Below are 14,327 nucleotides of genomic sequence, written 5' to 3'. Positions count from 1 at the left end.
AATTATGGCATGAGAGATTTGGTCACTTAAGCATTGCTGTGCTAAAAGAGATGAAAAAAGCTGGGATGGTAGCACACTTGCCTCAAATCTCAGAGATGAATGAAGTTTGTGAAGCTTGCATGATGGGCAACCAACAAAGAAAGGCACTTCCACAAGAGAGTAGTAATCGAGCTCAGTCTCCTCTAGAGTTGGTACACGCAGATCTCTGTGGAAAAATGTCTACATCGGCTTTAGGTGGATCTTTCTACTTTTTGCTGTTAGTCGACGACTTTAGTAGAAATATGTGGGTGTATTTCATTCGTGAGAAGTGTGAAGCTTTTGGAAAGTTTAAAATGTGGCAAAAGCTTGTAGAAAATGAAACAGGAAAGAAGGTGAAGAAGCTTCGCACAGATCGAGGAGGAGAATTCATCTCAAATGATTTCAACAATTACTGCAATGAGCATGGCATAAAACAACACCTTACTACAGCTTACACACCACAACAAAATGTCGTTGTGGAGCGTCGCAATCGGACGGTGGTAGAAATGGCAAGGTGTATGCTCAAAGCCAAGGGTATGCCAGATTCCTTTTGGGCCGAAGCAGTAAGTACAGCAGTGTACATTCTCAATCGAAGCTACACAAAGGCTTTGAAAGGGAAAACGCCTCAAGAAGCCTATTCTGGTAAGAAACCTTCAGTCTTGCATTTCAAAACATTTGGGTGTTTTTGTTATGCTCATATTCCTGATTCTCAAAGAACAAAGTTAGAAGCCCAAAGCAAGAAGTGCATATTTCTTGGATATAGTGAAGAGTCTAAGGCTTATAGACTCTATGATCCAGAGGCAAAGAAAATACGCACAAGTCGGGATGTGGTATTTGAAGAAGGGCCACATACGGTGGAGAAACCAGGTTCGTCCACTTTCTCATCAAATGAAGAAATAACTCACCATGTGCCAGACCAAAGTCAGGTAAAAAATCAAGAGGAGGAGTTGTTTGATGATGACTCAAATAAATCTAACCAACCTGTTGTAGCATCACAGGAAAAGCCACTACCAAAGTGGGCTCAACAGCTTTTTGACGCTCGAAACCCTCAAGTTCACAATCCTCGTGAAGAGGAGGGGGGTTTGCAACGATCAAAGAGAATAGAGGAGCAAAGGAGAGACTCCAAACACATCGTCAACATGGCTCTCATGACAGAAATTGTGGGCTCTGTGAAGGAGCCAGCCTCCGTCGACGAGGCCATGGCTGATCCAAAATGGAAGGAAGAGACGCAGTTTGAATACGACAGCATCATAAAGAATGACACTTGGGAAGTAGTGGATCGGCCTCCAAAGAAGAAATTCATTGGCACAAAATGGGTGTACAAGCTCAAAAATAAAGTTGATGTCTCTTTGCAAAAGTACAAAGCTAGGTTAGTAGCACAAGGATTCTCTCAAGTCGAAGGGTTTGATGTTAGTGACACCTTCGCTCCCACAGCTCGAATGACAACTATTTGTCTTGTGCCTTCTCTTGCTGCTATCTATTTATGGGTTGTTTACCAAATGGATGTCGTGTCTGCATTTTTGAATGGAATTCTCAAGGAGGAGGTGTATATTGAGCAACCACCAGGGTTTGAGATGCCCCATTCAAAACAGAAGGTTTGCAGATTGAAGAAGGCTTTATATGGCCTGAAACATCTCCAAGAGCATGGTATGTCAGAATTGATAAGTTTTTTTAAAAACTTGGCTTTAGAAGAAGTGCTTCTGAAGCAAATTTATATGTACTTAGAGAGAATGGAAAACAAGTCATTATTATCTTGTATGTTGATGACTTGATAATCACAGGTGATCACAAAGAGCTCATCCAACAAACTCGTGAGAGTTTGAGTTCTGAATTCGAAATGACAGACTTAGGTTTGTTGCATTATTGTTTTTGGATTGAGGTTTGGCAATCCTCAAAAGGCATCTTCATCTCTCAACAAAAGTATGCAACAAAGATCCTAAAAGCTTTTGGCATGATCTATTGCAAACCTGTGAGCACTCCAATGGAGGTAAATGCAAACTCTCCATGAAAGATTCTTCTCCCTTAGTCGACATTAAAAAATACAAAAAACTTGTGGGAAGCTTAATTTTCTTGTGCAACACTAGGCCGGATACTTCTTTTGCAGTAGGTGTTTTAAGCAGGTTTTCCAACCAACCAAAAGAATCTCATTGGAAGGCAGGTATGCGAGTTCTTAAGTACATCAAAGGTACTTTAAGCCATGGCATTTCCTATGGCATTGGCACAAATACTCTTAGTGGGTATTGTGACTCTGATTGGGCAGGAGATTGTGACTCTAGAGAGTCAGTTTCTGGATTTTGTTTCTCACTTGGTTCTGGAGTGTTTTCTTGGATCAGCAAGAAGCAACCAACCATCGCTCTTTCTTCAACGGAAGCAGAGTATAAAGCTGCTTGTTTTTCATCTTGTGAAGCAATTTGGCTAAGGCGAGTCCTCATGGACTTAGGTGTTTCTCTTCATTCAGCAACAACACTTCAATGCGACAACCAAAGTTGCATGGCGATTGCCAAGAACCATGTCTTCCATGCACGCACAAAGCATATTGAGGTTCAGTAGCATTATGTTCGAGAGCTAATTGCGGATGAAATTGTAGAGCTAGGGTATTGTCCTACTGAAGATAATTGTGCAGATATCTTCACCAAAGCTCTAGGAAAAGACCAGCTACTTCGACATCTTCATCAACTTGGAGTTGGCACACGGCCAACATAGAGCATCTTCGGGTGTTCATTGAGGGGGGGTGTTGGTATACTTGCAATGCCCACCTCTCTAAGTTTTGCCACCACAATATATGCTGCACAATTTGTAAGGCCCCCATATGAGGAGAAGCCAATGGTGCACATATATTTGGTGGATTCCAGTTATGCACGCTGATGAGATCTCTATTTGTGATCATGGGAGGTACAGAGAAAATTCAGGGGCAACTTTGGGGGCCTCGGGGGCGGAAGCCCCCGAGATTTTTTTTTCCTTCGCCAGAATATCTTGGCCGGACGATGGCCAGAAGACAATCGGAAAATGACCGTCCGGTGGCCGGTGGTCCATGGTCTTTGGTTGGTGGTCAGCGGCCGGTGGTCTTTGGCCGGTGGCCGGATTTCCTTGGCCGGTGGCCGATTTCTAGGAGGACTTGTCTACCCAAAAGCGGCTACACATGGGCGCATGGGAGAATCCTACTTGGACTTGTCTATCTAAGGACGGCTCCACATGGGCGTTTAGAGGCTCCCTTACAACTATATAAGGAGGCCTTTTCATGAGTATTTTGGTAGAATGGTATGCACACTTGACGCACACAGCACATCCTTGTGTAAGGATTATTAGTCCCTTGTATTCACTTGCTTATATTAGGGTAAGTGGAACTGGGATCTATCATCGGTTTTGTTGAGCCCACTATGTGGGGGATGGTGCACACCTCGGGAGCTTTGGACTTAATAATGGAGTCTTTTTAGACTTGCCTACGGTGTTACCATTATTGAGCCATAAGAAGTCCGAAAGGAGCTAGCCCTCGGCAACTCTGCTATGTTAGACCTACTCCTCTACTCTCTATAATTATTCACTTCGAGCCGTGGGTGTAGATACTTAAGAGCCGATTTTCAAAGGCTAAGAGGAGTGGCAACTAAGGTTTTGAATTGCCAAAGCATACACTAAGTACATGCATAAATTTTGTTAACATGGCTCACAATAATCAAGAGAGTAGAATGAATATTGATAGCTTTGATGCTGCACATGAAAGTGCTAATGATGATGCTCCCATGTTTGTGAATTATCTCGTCACTAGGTTGTAGCAAGCTATGGGAAACGCTGCTTTACAAGCCGAAGTTACTCAACAACTTCGTGCTTATGGAATTTCCGTTTCTCTCCAAGAGGAGAGAGAGCTTAGGAGGCCTCTTGAAGAGAACCCAAAAGAAGACTCTCTCCCATTCGGAGGAGGAATCCAAAGAGCAAGAAGGCAATGAAAGTTTAAGTTCCTCTGAAGATGTGGCTCCACGAAGACGGTGGTCTAGACGATCGCCCACTCCGCAAAGCTGCTCCAAGGCAATCACCACAAGCATTACATTGGACCTCAAATGGCTTTGAGAGATCCGGAAGCATGAGGACTTGTTGGGAAGTAAGCTTCTCTTTGAGATTATCAAAAGCATTTTGCTCCTTAGCAGTCCATACATACTTAACGTTCTTCTTAGTTAAGTCGTGTAGTGGTCCTGCTACTTGAGAGAATTTTTTTATGAAGCGTCTATAGTATGTGCACATACCAATGAAGCTTCTTAGCTCATGTAGATTTCTTGGGTTAGGCCATGATTTTAATTCCTCTAACTTTGATGGATCCATACGGATACCATCGTGAGAGATAATATGACCTAGGTATTGAATCTCTTGAAGGAAGAATTCGCTTTTCTTTTGGTTGAGAAAACGCTTGCTCTCCCTCAATGCTTGAAAAATCATTTGGAGATGTTGCTTATGTTCCTCCAAAGACTTGGATTAGATAATGATATCATTAAAGAACACTCCTGTGAATTTGCGGTATGGTCTAAAAATATTCTCCATCAGACGATTGAACGTAGCTGGTGTATTAGTCAAGCCAAAAGGCATGACTAGATATTCATAAAGACCAAATGTTGTGCAAAATGATGTCTTTAATATATCTTCATCCACTATCGGTGCCATCATAGCTGAGAAAAGAGATACTCTTTCCTCCCTCTTTGAACTTCTTTAGCTTTTGTGACCTTCGCCATTCAGGAAATGATTTGCGATGTCCTCCCCTCTTGTATTCTCTAGGAGAATAGCCATAACTTTCGTCGGAAGAGGAGGAAGGTGAAGAAGAAGGAGAAGAGGGTGACCTCTTCCTAGCCCTTTTCTTCCTTTGTTTCCTCTCTTGCCTTTCAAAGTGATGAGGAGAAGGACTATGTGTTGATATTTTCCTCTTGGGCTAATCTAAAGTTTTTGATTTGCCACTAATCTACTTTGCATCGTGTCTCTCTCTACTTTCCTTGCTACTAGATCCTTATTGTATTCCGCATTTCTTACATGGTATCAGAGCTATAGGTGCTCATAGCTAAGAAAGTACGAGAAGTACTTATATTACTTTGCAAAATCAATTATGTCGGCGTCTACAAGTGCCGTTGCCGGTGCTACTCCGCTTCGCATTCGTCTACCAGCATTCACCGAAGGAAAGCTTGACGGCACCAACTACACATTGTGGAAATTCAAAATTTCTCAATTCTAGATTCATATGAATTGTTGGATACGGTGCTGGGGTCAAATGGTGCAGAGATCGTGGGTGGTACAAAGAAAATTTAGGGGCAACTTTGAGGGCCTCGGGGGCGGAAGCCCCCGATATTTTTTTTCCTTCGCCAGAATATCTTGGCCGGACGATGGCCGGAAGACAATCGGAAAATGACCGTCCGGTGGCCGGTGGTCCATGGTCTTTGGTTGGTGGTCAGCGGCCGGTGGTCTTTGGCCAGTGGTCGGATTTCCTTGGCCGGTGGCCGATTTCTAGGAGGACTTGTCTACCCAAAAGCGGCTACACATGGGCGCATGGGAGAGTCCTACTTGGACTTGGCTATCTAAGGACGGCTCCACATGGGTGTTTAGAGGCTCCCTTACAACTATATAAGGAGGCCTTTTCATGAGTATTTTGGTAGAATGGTGTGCACACTTGACGCACATAGCACATCCTTGTGTTAGGATTATTAGTCCCTTGTATTCACTTGCTCTAGTTGTCTAAATCGCCATCTAAGCTCTACCTTGAGAGCACATGGGCGGATGACGCCATCAATTTTGTATAGTGTGCTAATCTAAAGTTTTTGATTTGCCACTAATCTACTTTGCATCGTGTCTCTCTCTACTCTCCTTGCTACTAGATCCTTATTGTATTCCGCATTTCTTACATGGTATCAGAGCTATAGGTGCTCGTAGCTAAGAAAGTACGAGAAGTACTTATATTACTTTGCAAAATCAATTATGTCGGCGTCTTCAAGTGCCGTTGTCGGTGCTACTCCGCTTCGCATTCGTCCACCAGCATTCACCGAAGGAAAGCTTGACGGCACCAACTACACATTGTGGAAATTCAAAATTTCTGCAATTCTAGATTCATATGAATTATTGGATACGGTGTTGGGGTCAAATGGTGCAGAGATCGTGGGTGGTACAGAGAAAATTCAGGGGCAACTTTGGGGGCCTCGGGGGCGGAAGGCTCCGAGATTTTTTTTTCCTTCGCCGAAATATCTTGGCCGGACAGCGGCCAGAAGACAATCGGAAAATGGCCGTTCGGTGGCCGGTGGCCGGTGGTCCATGGTCTTTGGTCGGTGGTCTTTGGCCAGTGGCCGGATTTCCTTGGCCGGTGGCCGATTTCTAGGAGGACTTGTCTACCCAAAAGCGGCTACACATGGGCGCATGGGAGAGTCCTACTTGGACTTGGCTATCTAAGGACGGCTCCACATGGGTGTTTAGAGGCTCCCTTACAACTATATAAGGAGGCCTTTTCATGAGTATTTTGGTAGAATGGTGTGCACACTTGACGCACATAGCACATCCTTGTGTTAGGATTATTAGTCCCTTGTATTCACTTGCTCTAGTTGTCTAAATCGCCATCTAAGCTCTACCTTGAGAGCACATGGGCGGATGACGCCATCAATTTTGTATAGTGTGCTAATCTAAAGTTTTTGATTTGCCACTAATCTACTTTGCATCGTGTCTCTCTCTACTCTCCTTGCTACTAGATCCTTATTGTATTCCGCATTTCTTACATGGTATCAGAGCTATAGGTGCTCGTAGCTAAGAAAGTACGAGAAGTACTTATATTACTTTGCAAAATCAATTATGTCGGCGTCTTCAAGTGCCGTTGTCGGTGCTACTCCGCTTCGCATTCGTCCACCAGCATTCACCGAAGGAACGCTTGACGGCACCAACTACACATTGTGGAAATTCAAAATTTCTGCAATTCTAGATTCATATGAATTGTTGGATACGGTGTTGGGGTCAAATGGTGCAGAGATCGTGGGTGGTACAGAGAAAATTCAGGGGCAACTTTGGGGGCCTCGGGGACGGAAGGCTCCGAGATTTTTTTTTCCTTCGCCGAAATATCTTGGCCGGACAGCGGCCAGAAGACAATCGGAAAATGGCCGTCCGGTGGCCGGTGGCCGGTGGTCCTTGGTCTTTGGTCGGTGGTCTTTGGCCGGTGGCCGGATTTCCTTGGCCGGTGGCCGATTTCTAGGAGGACTTGTCTACCCAAAAGCAGCTACACATGGGTGCATGGGAGAGTCCTACTTGGACTTGGCTATCTAAGGGCGGCTCCACATGGGCGTTTAGAGGCTCCCTTACAACTATATAAGGAGGCCTTTTCATGAGTATTTTGGTAGAATGGTGTGCACACTTGACGCACACAGCACATCCTTGTGTAAGGATTATTAGTCCCTTGTATTCACTTGCTCTAGTTGTCTAAATCGCCATCTAAGCTCTACCTTGAGAGTGCATGGGTGGATGACGCCATCAATTTGTATAGCGTGCTAATCTAAAGTTTTTTATTTGCCACTAATCTACTTTGCATCGTGTCTCTCTCTACTCTCCTTGCTACTAGATCCTTATTGTATTCCCCATTTCTTACACACGAGAGTATTTCTTTTGGAGAAATTATAATTCCTCTTTTGGAAAATTTGGTTAGTTCCAAGTTTAACACAAAAAAATCCAATACTTAATTGCCTTTGATATATGGCATTTATCTCTAATTTAGATAATTTATAAAAGAGAAAAATAGCAACTTAAAAATCAATAAGAAATCTTTGCGGGGGTTTAGGGGTAAGTATAGATATTAGTCACCATTCATCATGCATACTATTTAAGTAAGCATGATCTCCACACACTCATGGATAAAGAGAGTGCTTTCTACTCTCTCTAGGCCATATTATCATGGTACTCTAAAGAGCTTGAGACAAAAAAACTTGACATAGCATCGTAGTTAATGATTGGCAACCTTTGTACTTAACTCTGTTATTTCCATCTTCATATCAAGAACTTCTTCAGATTATCTCTTTTAATCCCTTAGGGTGTTGTTTTGTTCATTTTCATTACCTTACTTTATGGATTAGTGGCAAAGCGGGTCTTATCAGTGGCCATTCCCCATCTTCAACAAGCAAATGAACCTATAAGGAGAAATATTGTGGAGCAATATGACTGTCTGCTCTTCTCTCATTTGGAAACTTCAGTAGCACAAACCAAATGGTGGATGTTTTGAGGCATAAAAAGGGCAACACTCTGAGGTCAAGATCACTTTTGTAGCAATGTTCACTTGGCTATGATTATCAAGGCTGTGAGTTTGGGTCATTGATATTACTTTGTGTTGATGAAAATGCATCATGGGTTCTCTAAACAAGTCTTTTTGCTTGCAGAGTTCCTTCCTTACCACCACAAGATTTTCCTTTATTCCCATTTTCTCTTCATTCTTAGAGGTCCTTTTGACATATAGCCTCATGCTAATGAGACAGGTGTTATGATAACACATTGAATTATTCCATTAGATGAGATATCTAATATGTGGCATGCTTGTAATAAATGCTTTTGTGATCATGTGATGGATGGGCTTATCGACCTGTTAAAAAAATCTATCTTCGTTGCATCTCTTTGCAAGCTCATTGTATATTAAGATATTGGTTCTTGTCTTGAGTTCTTCTTTCTCTGATTTCTCTCGACGGATATAATTAAAATTGTTCTTAGTTTTCTATGTCTGGTATTTTGTAGAGTTTCTTGAGAGAATCACAAACATAACCCAATATTTTTATATATTTATTTTATAATTCCATACAAAGACCCAAGCTACAAGACTTAAAGGATAATACTAATCTTGTTATTATTTTAAAAAATGATCGTATTACAAAAGGTTGCATTACTTGAGTGACACAAAAGGCAACAAGGCGGGGCTTGTATTCATTGATTACATGGGCTAGGAAATATTAATAGGATCTCATAAAAAGAAACACTACACATTACAAAAGGGGAGGAAACTTAGAAGTAAGATGTTCTTAGTCCTCCTAGGAAACATCTTTAGTGGGATATCCCTTCCACTATACCAAAATTGCCGGAAACATTCAGTGTAGCAGCTTCAGCATTGATCTAGCTCCTTCATCATAATCTCTGTTTTTCTCAAGAATGGGAAATTTTCAATTCAAGTCACTAGGATCCAAAACAACATAGACATTGCCTTGTTCATCTATCTCATCCTTTATTGAAATCAAGATTACTATTGTAGATCTAGGTGGATTGACGGTTGGCCCTTGAGCACAAAAATGAGTGATAGGGGGAGTTCTTGCTTGGGTTGGGTTTCTTCCTCTTGCTCCAAGGTTTTGAAATTGGTTCCCTTAATTGGAATGATTCTAAAAGCTAACAAGGATAGCCAGAAGACTAGGATTAGTTCGTTGTGGGCATTCAACCTTCTTATGGCCAGATTCTAGGCATTTATAACATTGAAATTATCTCTCAGTGATTGGAAGAGCATTCAAATGAGCAAAATGCGGTGGAGACTGGGGTTGGGCAATTGGCTCTCAGTTCATGCTTCTAGAGGGCTAATTGGGGTAAGACGTGAGTTCATGCTTCCTACTTGATGTAGAATCTCCCTTAAAAATACTCTCATGTTTTGACTTGGCTTGGATTGGAGCATCCACCAATGAGCCGGGTCAAAGAACTCTACTTAGGATCCAAATCTTCTCCAAGCCCAATGATGAAGAGACTTAGCTTTTGTTCCTCTATCATAAGAGGAGCATACCATGAAGTCGGAGAAAATATTTATATTAAGCTTCAATAAACCGATTCCTCATCTTTCAAGAAAGAAACTCTTTCATCTTTGCAGTGGAGTAGTCTAGGGAAAGATATCGCTCCTTGAGATGATGCTTTAACTCACCCAAGATTTGGGTCACTGCTACTACTTAGCAAGATTGGCAGTTGATCTTCCACCATGTTTGTTTTGTCCCTTCTAGTTTAGCTCTCCTCATTATTTGTTGAGCTATTGAACTGTAACGAGCAAGAGAAAAGTAGTCATCCATTTTAATTATCCATTATAGCTAAGTAGTCACATCATCCCTCATGCCTATAAATGGACGTGGCTGCACAAATTTGAGCAAGGTCTTAAGATTCTTATCACACAAAAATCCTCTATGAGGGTTGCATCAAGCGACATCTGATATGGTATAGGGACAACTTGAGGTGCTGGCAGCACTACTGCATCAAGAAGCCAGGATTTGAAGCGTTAACTAAGGACGAGCCTCAAGTAGCTCTATCTCTTGGGAGTTTATGTGACATATTTTATGGTTGTGGAAAACAACCCACTTTCTATTAGTGATATGTTCATAAATCTTACAAATACGCAAGGGTAGATTTAAAAGTCTTTTAAAGATAGTTACTTCAGAAGATGGATTCTCTTTATTTTATCCAAAATATTTGTAAAATAATTAACAATCAAGGGAAACACTTCTTTAGTGTTTTGTAAATGTTAAGTTCTTTAATTTTAGGTTCTTGAGAAGATTGCCCTTAAAACCCTAGGGTTAGCAGTAATGAAACATACAATATTGGCCATTCATCTACCACTACTAACAGACGATGGTGATGCTTGCTCCAACAGGTTGCAACCTATTCAAAAGGTAATTCAACGATATTGTGGGGGTGGTTAGGGTAGTCCCTAATGAAAATCTTGTGGGAAGTCACTGTTGGAGTTTTTGCTACACAAGGCTGTATGGGGTTCACACTATGTATGTAGAGCATTCTCCAATGACACCTCTAGAGGTCCTATGCGGGAGTCCTCATCCTTGTTTATGTGGCGTGTTGACTCATAGAATATATATATATATATATATATATATATATATATATATATATAGCCATAGACAATTGTGAGTGGACGTGTTATATTAACTCTAGATGGATACAATTTTAAACAATTTCATTTACCTCTCCATCTCTCTGCCTTTCTTTTTCTCCATTTTGCAACTTGAATCATAGTGGGTATACCATAACACCCACCTCACTCTAGCTTAAGATAGGCCACCTCAACCATTGATATTATCCTCCTTGTCTCCTTTATATGAAAGGAAGTTATGTGCATAATGATTATTATCATGAAAAAATGATATTTCTAACTAATGTTTATTGACAAGTAGAAGCAAGAAGGAAGCATGTTTAGTAAAATTATTTGACAACTACAATCAAATCAAGGTTTTCTATTCATTTTGGTCCACATCTAAGTAGAGGTAGCTAAATGACTAGAAAACTTACACAACTGCATGAAAAACACTGAAGCACATAATTGTATCAATGTTGCTCACCATAAATAAACAAAGCCTACATAGATTATATATGGTTTCTTTTTGCAGAGCATTTTATTCATTTTGGGATAGTTTGCTCATTTTTTATTGATGAAAAATATGAGCTACTCTTCAAAAATGCACTAAAATTTTGGAAAATCATTAAAGTTTGGAAAGGTGAAAGCCAAAGGTACCCCTAAAAAATCAACCCTACATAGATATATATGAGATGCTAAATGAAATTTGATGCAAAACAGCAAAATGAGTGTGAAGTAACAAAATTTATAAAATGAGCACTGATTACGAAGTTCAGCTCTTGACATGTTGAAACTTGAACATATTTTGAGGCTCTGCAAGATCATACAAAATGGCTACACAATCCCCCCACCTTGGGGGATGCACCTCCAAGCACATAATTATACGATATGATTTCAAAGTAAAATGTTTTTTATTTGAAACAATTTTAAAATATGTACAAGTTTACTATTAGCTATTTCATTGATTTATAGATCTTAGTAATTAAATGGAATATTTATATGTGTGAAATAACTAATCGTAGTCTAACTATAATTTAAGATTGTCCAAAATAAGTAAGTTGGTGATAGCTACATTTACAAAAGGGGTTTGCTTTTTGGGAAAAAAAACCAAGTTTCTAGAGAAAAAAGATTATTTTTTCACCCATATCATGTAAGTATATAAGTTTTAGTTAAGACCCTTTGAAGACAATTGATCTAGATGACTCCCTAGAGGTGAACCCTCGAGCTCCCTTTGTCTAGATTGTCCAAAATAAGTAAGTTGGTGATAGCTACATTTATAAAAGGGGTTCTCTTTTTGAGAAAGAGTAAGTTTCTACAGAAAAAATATTTTTTTTAACCCATATCATGTAAATAATTAAGTTTTGGTTAATACCCAGATGACTTCCTAGAGGTGAACCCTCGTGCTCTCTTTGTCTATTACTGGTTGGCATGCATTAGATGACATCTAGATGTGAACTCCTTGAGCTCTCTTTGTCTCTCACTAGTTGGCGTGCATTTTAATTGAGCCATAAAGCAACCCAAACCCATTTTTCATTCCTATCAACCCCCATTTGTCATGTTTGATGCCTCTCCTCTTCAATCATGGTCGTGGTGGATCTATTTTGCTCACTTAGTTTTTGTTTTAATCCTTCTCTTCCTAACTCTTTCATATTCGTTTTGCCCTATATGACCCACTTTACATGTGCCCTTTAAGTAGTCCATTTCACATGGTGTGGAAAATCTTTTTGTTCCTTTGTCCAAGAGAGTAATAACATTACCTCACAAGATAGAAGAAGAGACAAATCATGCATGACTATGTGAATTAGGGTGCTATCATTTTGATTGCACAACAACTTTTTGTTAGTATGTGCAACTTTTTAAAGGCATGGCACTGTTTGCCCACGTTCTAAAAGCATCAAGCTTTTAGAACTATTGCAATGCTTGTCAAATGAGATTGTTTCTATTGATCCCGTTTGTTGCCTTCATGTTGAATGTAATCATGAAAAATTTGGAGATAATATTATTTGACATCAAGCACATACAAAAGCTTATCATACAATATAATAGCAATTCCGATAAAACACTAAATTTTATTGAAAATATTCAAACAAAAAAATCAAATAATTGAAGAGACAAATTGATGTCATTTGGATAAAGTATGAACATTTGGTATGTGATCTAAAGGAACATGTAAACAATACTTGCTATTTGCATAAATCAATACGACTAATATGTGACCCACGTGTCGGTCGGTCAAAAAAATCTATAATTCTTATAACACTATCTTTCCTTCAAGCGGAAAAATATCCATGCTTTATTTCTACGTATATACACTCTGTTGCCTTTTTGAACGTGATACACGACATTTGTTGATAGGTTCTCGCAAAATTTAAAGTATGTAAAAGGCAAACATGTTACACTCTAATATCAAGCTTGGGAGATTTTTACACAAATTACATATGAATTTCTAGCCCCGGTTTAATGGTAAAATGGGAATAAGAGTGCTCTACTTCTATTGAAGTGAGCAAGCAGGCTGGCTATGAGAGAGAGAGAGAGAGAGAGAGAGAGCCTTAGTTTTGGTCTACTTTGGGCTAGCAATGCTACCAAGCTCAATTGTGCAAGCTAGATAAGTCACCATGGTGTGAAGAGATAAGAAGCAACAATAGTGCACCTTATCACCTTATCTACAACACAAAGGACACCCCTCCATTGGTGTACCTAGAGTTGGGGAAAAAAAAACCCTCCTCGGCCTCAAGCAGTGAATGTGTGAGAGGGAAGTCGACTCAAGAGCTTTAAGCCTTGTATAAGATGCTTAGCTTGAAGCTGAAGGGGTCCAATAGGATCCAAGCTACGAAAAATGAGTGGAGCCTCCCCTATAAAACAAAATTTTTGACCCATTTTATGGGCTTTTTTCTTGTTTTTGAGCAAAGTGGTGCCAAAAACCAAGAGGAAGCCTTCGAGGCTGTTTTTTTGTAAGCTTGCCATTTGTGGCGTTTTGATGCTTGTATGTGATTTTGCTAAACAATTGAAAGCCATTCCCCTCATTCTTTGGAGTCGTTTCCACCTTCCCCTCTCTTTTCTCTTGCTCTTTGCATATGTGCCCATGTTGGTGGAGGCATGTGCCCACGGACCACTTTGTGGTGTAGAGAGAGTGAAAATTGAGATGTGGTGTGTGTCGGGTGTGCTGAAACAAACATTGATGGTGTGTGTGAGTCAAATGATGGTCTTGCAAAGTGCCTGTGAGATTGAGAGATGTGCAGGTGGTGGCCTGTTGGTGTGTGTTGTATCTTTTGAAAGTGTTTCTGAGAGGATAGGGGTTTTGTGAATGCCATGATCTATAGAGAGGCATATGTTTGTGTGTCGGGTGTGTTCCCCATTCCCCCTCTCCAATGTCCTCAATCATAGTGCCAAACTGATCATGCTTAAGATAAGCATTGTTCACATGCAAAAGTCGCTTCTTGGATAGGGAGTCATCGGCAACAAAGGAACCAACGTGTAACTTCAAGCATAGTGGAGCATGATCCAA

Source organism: Adiantum capillus-veneris, chromosome 2 (genome assembly GCF_014529385.1).
Source record: "Adiantum capillus-veneris isolate H3 chromosome 2, ASM1452938v2, whole genome shotgun sequence".
NCBI lineage: Eukaryota > Viridiplantae > Streptophyta > Polypodiopsida > Polypodiales > Pteridaceae > Adiantum > Adiantum capillus-veneris.
Note: the sequence above shows the minus strand (reverse complement) of the source record.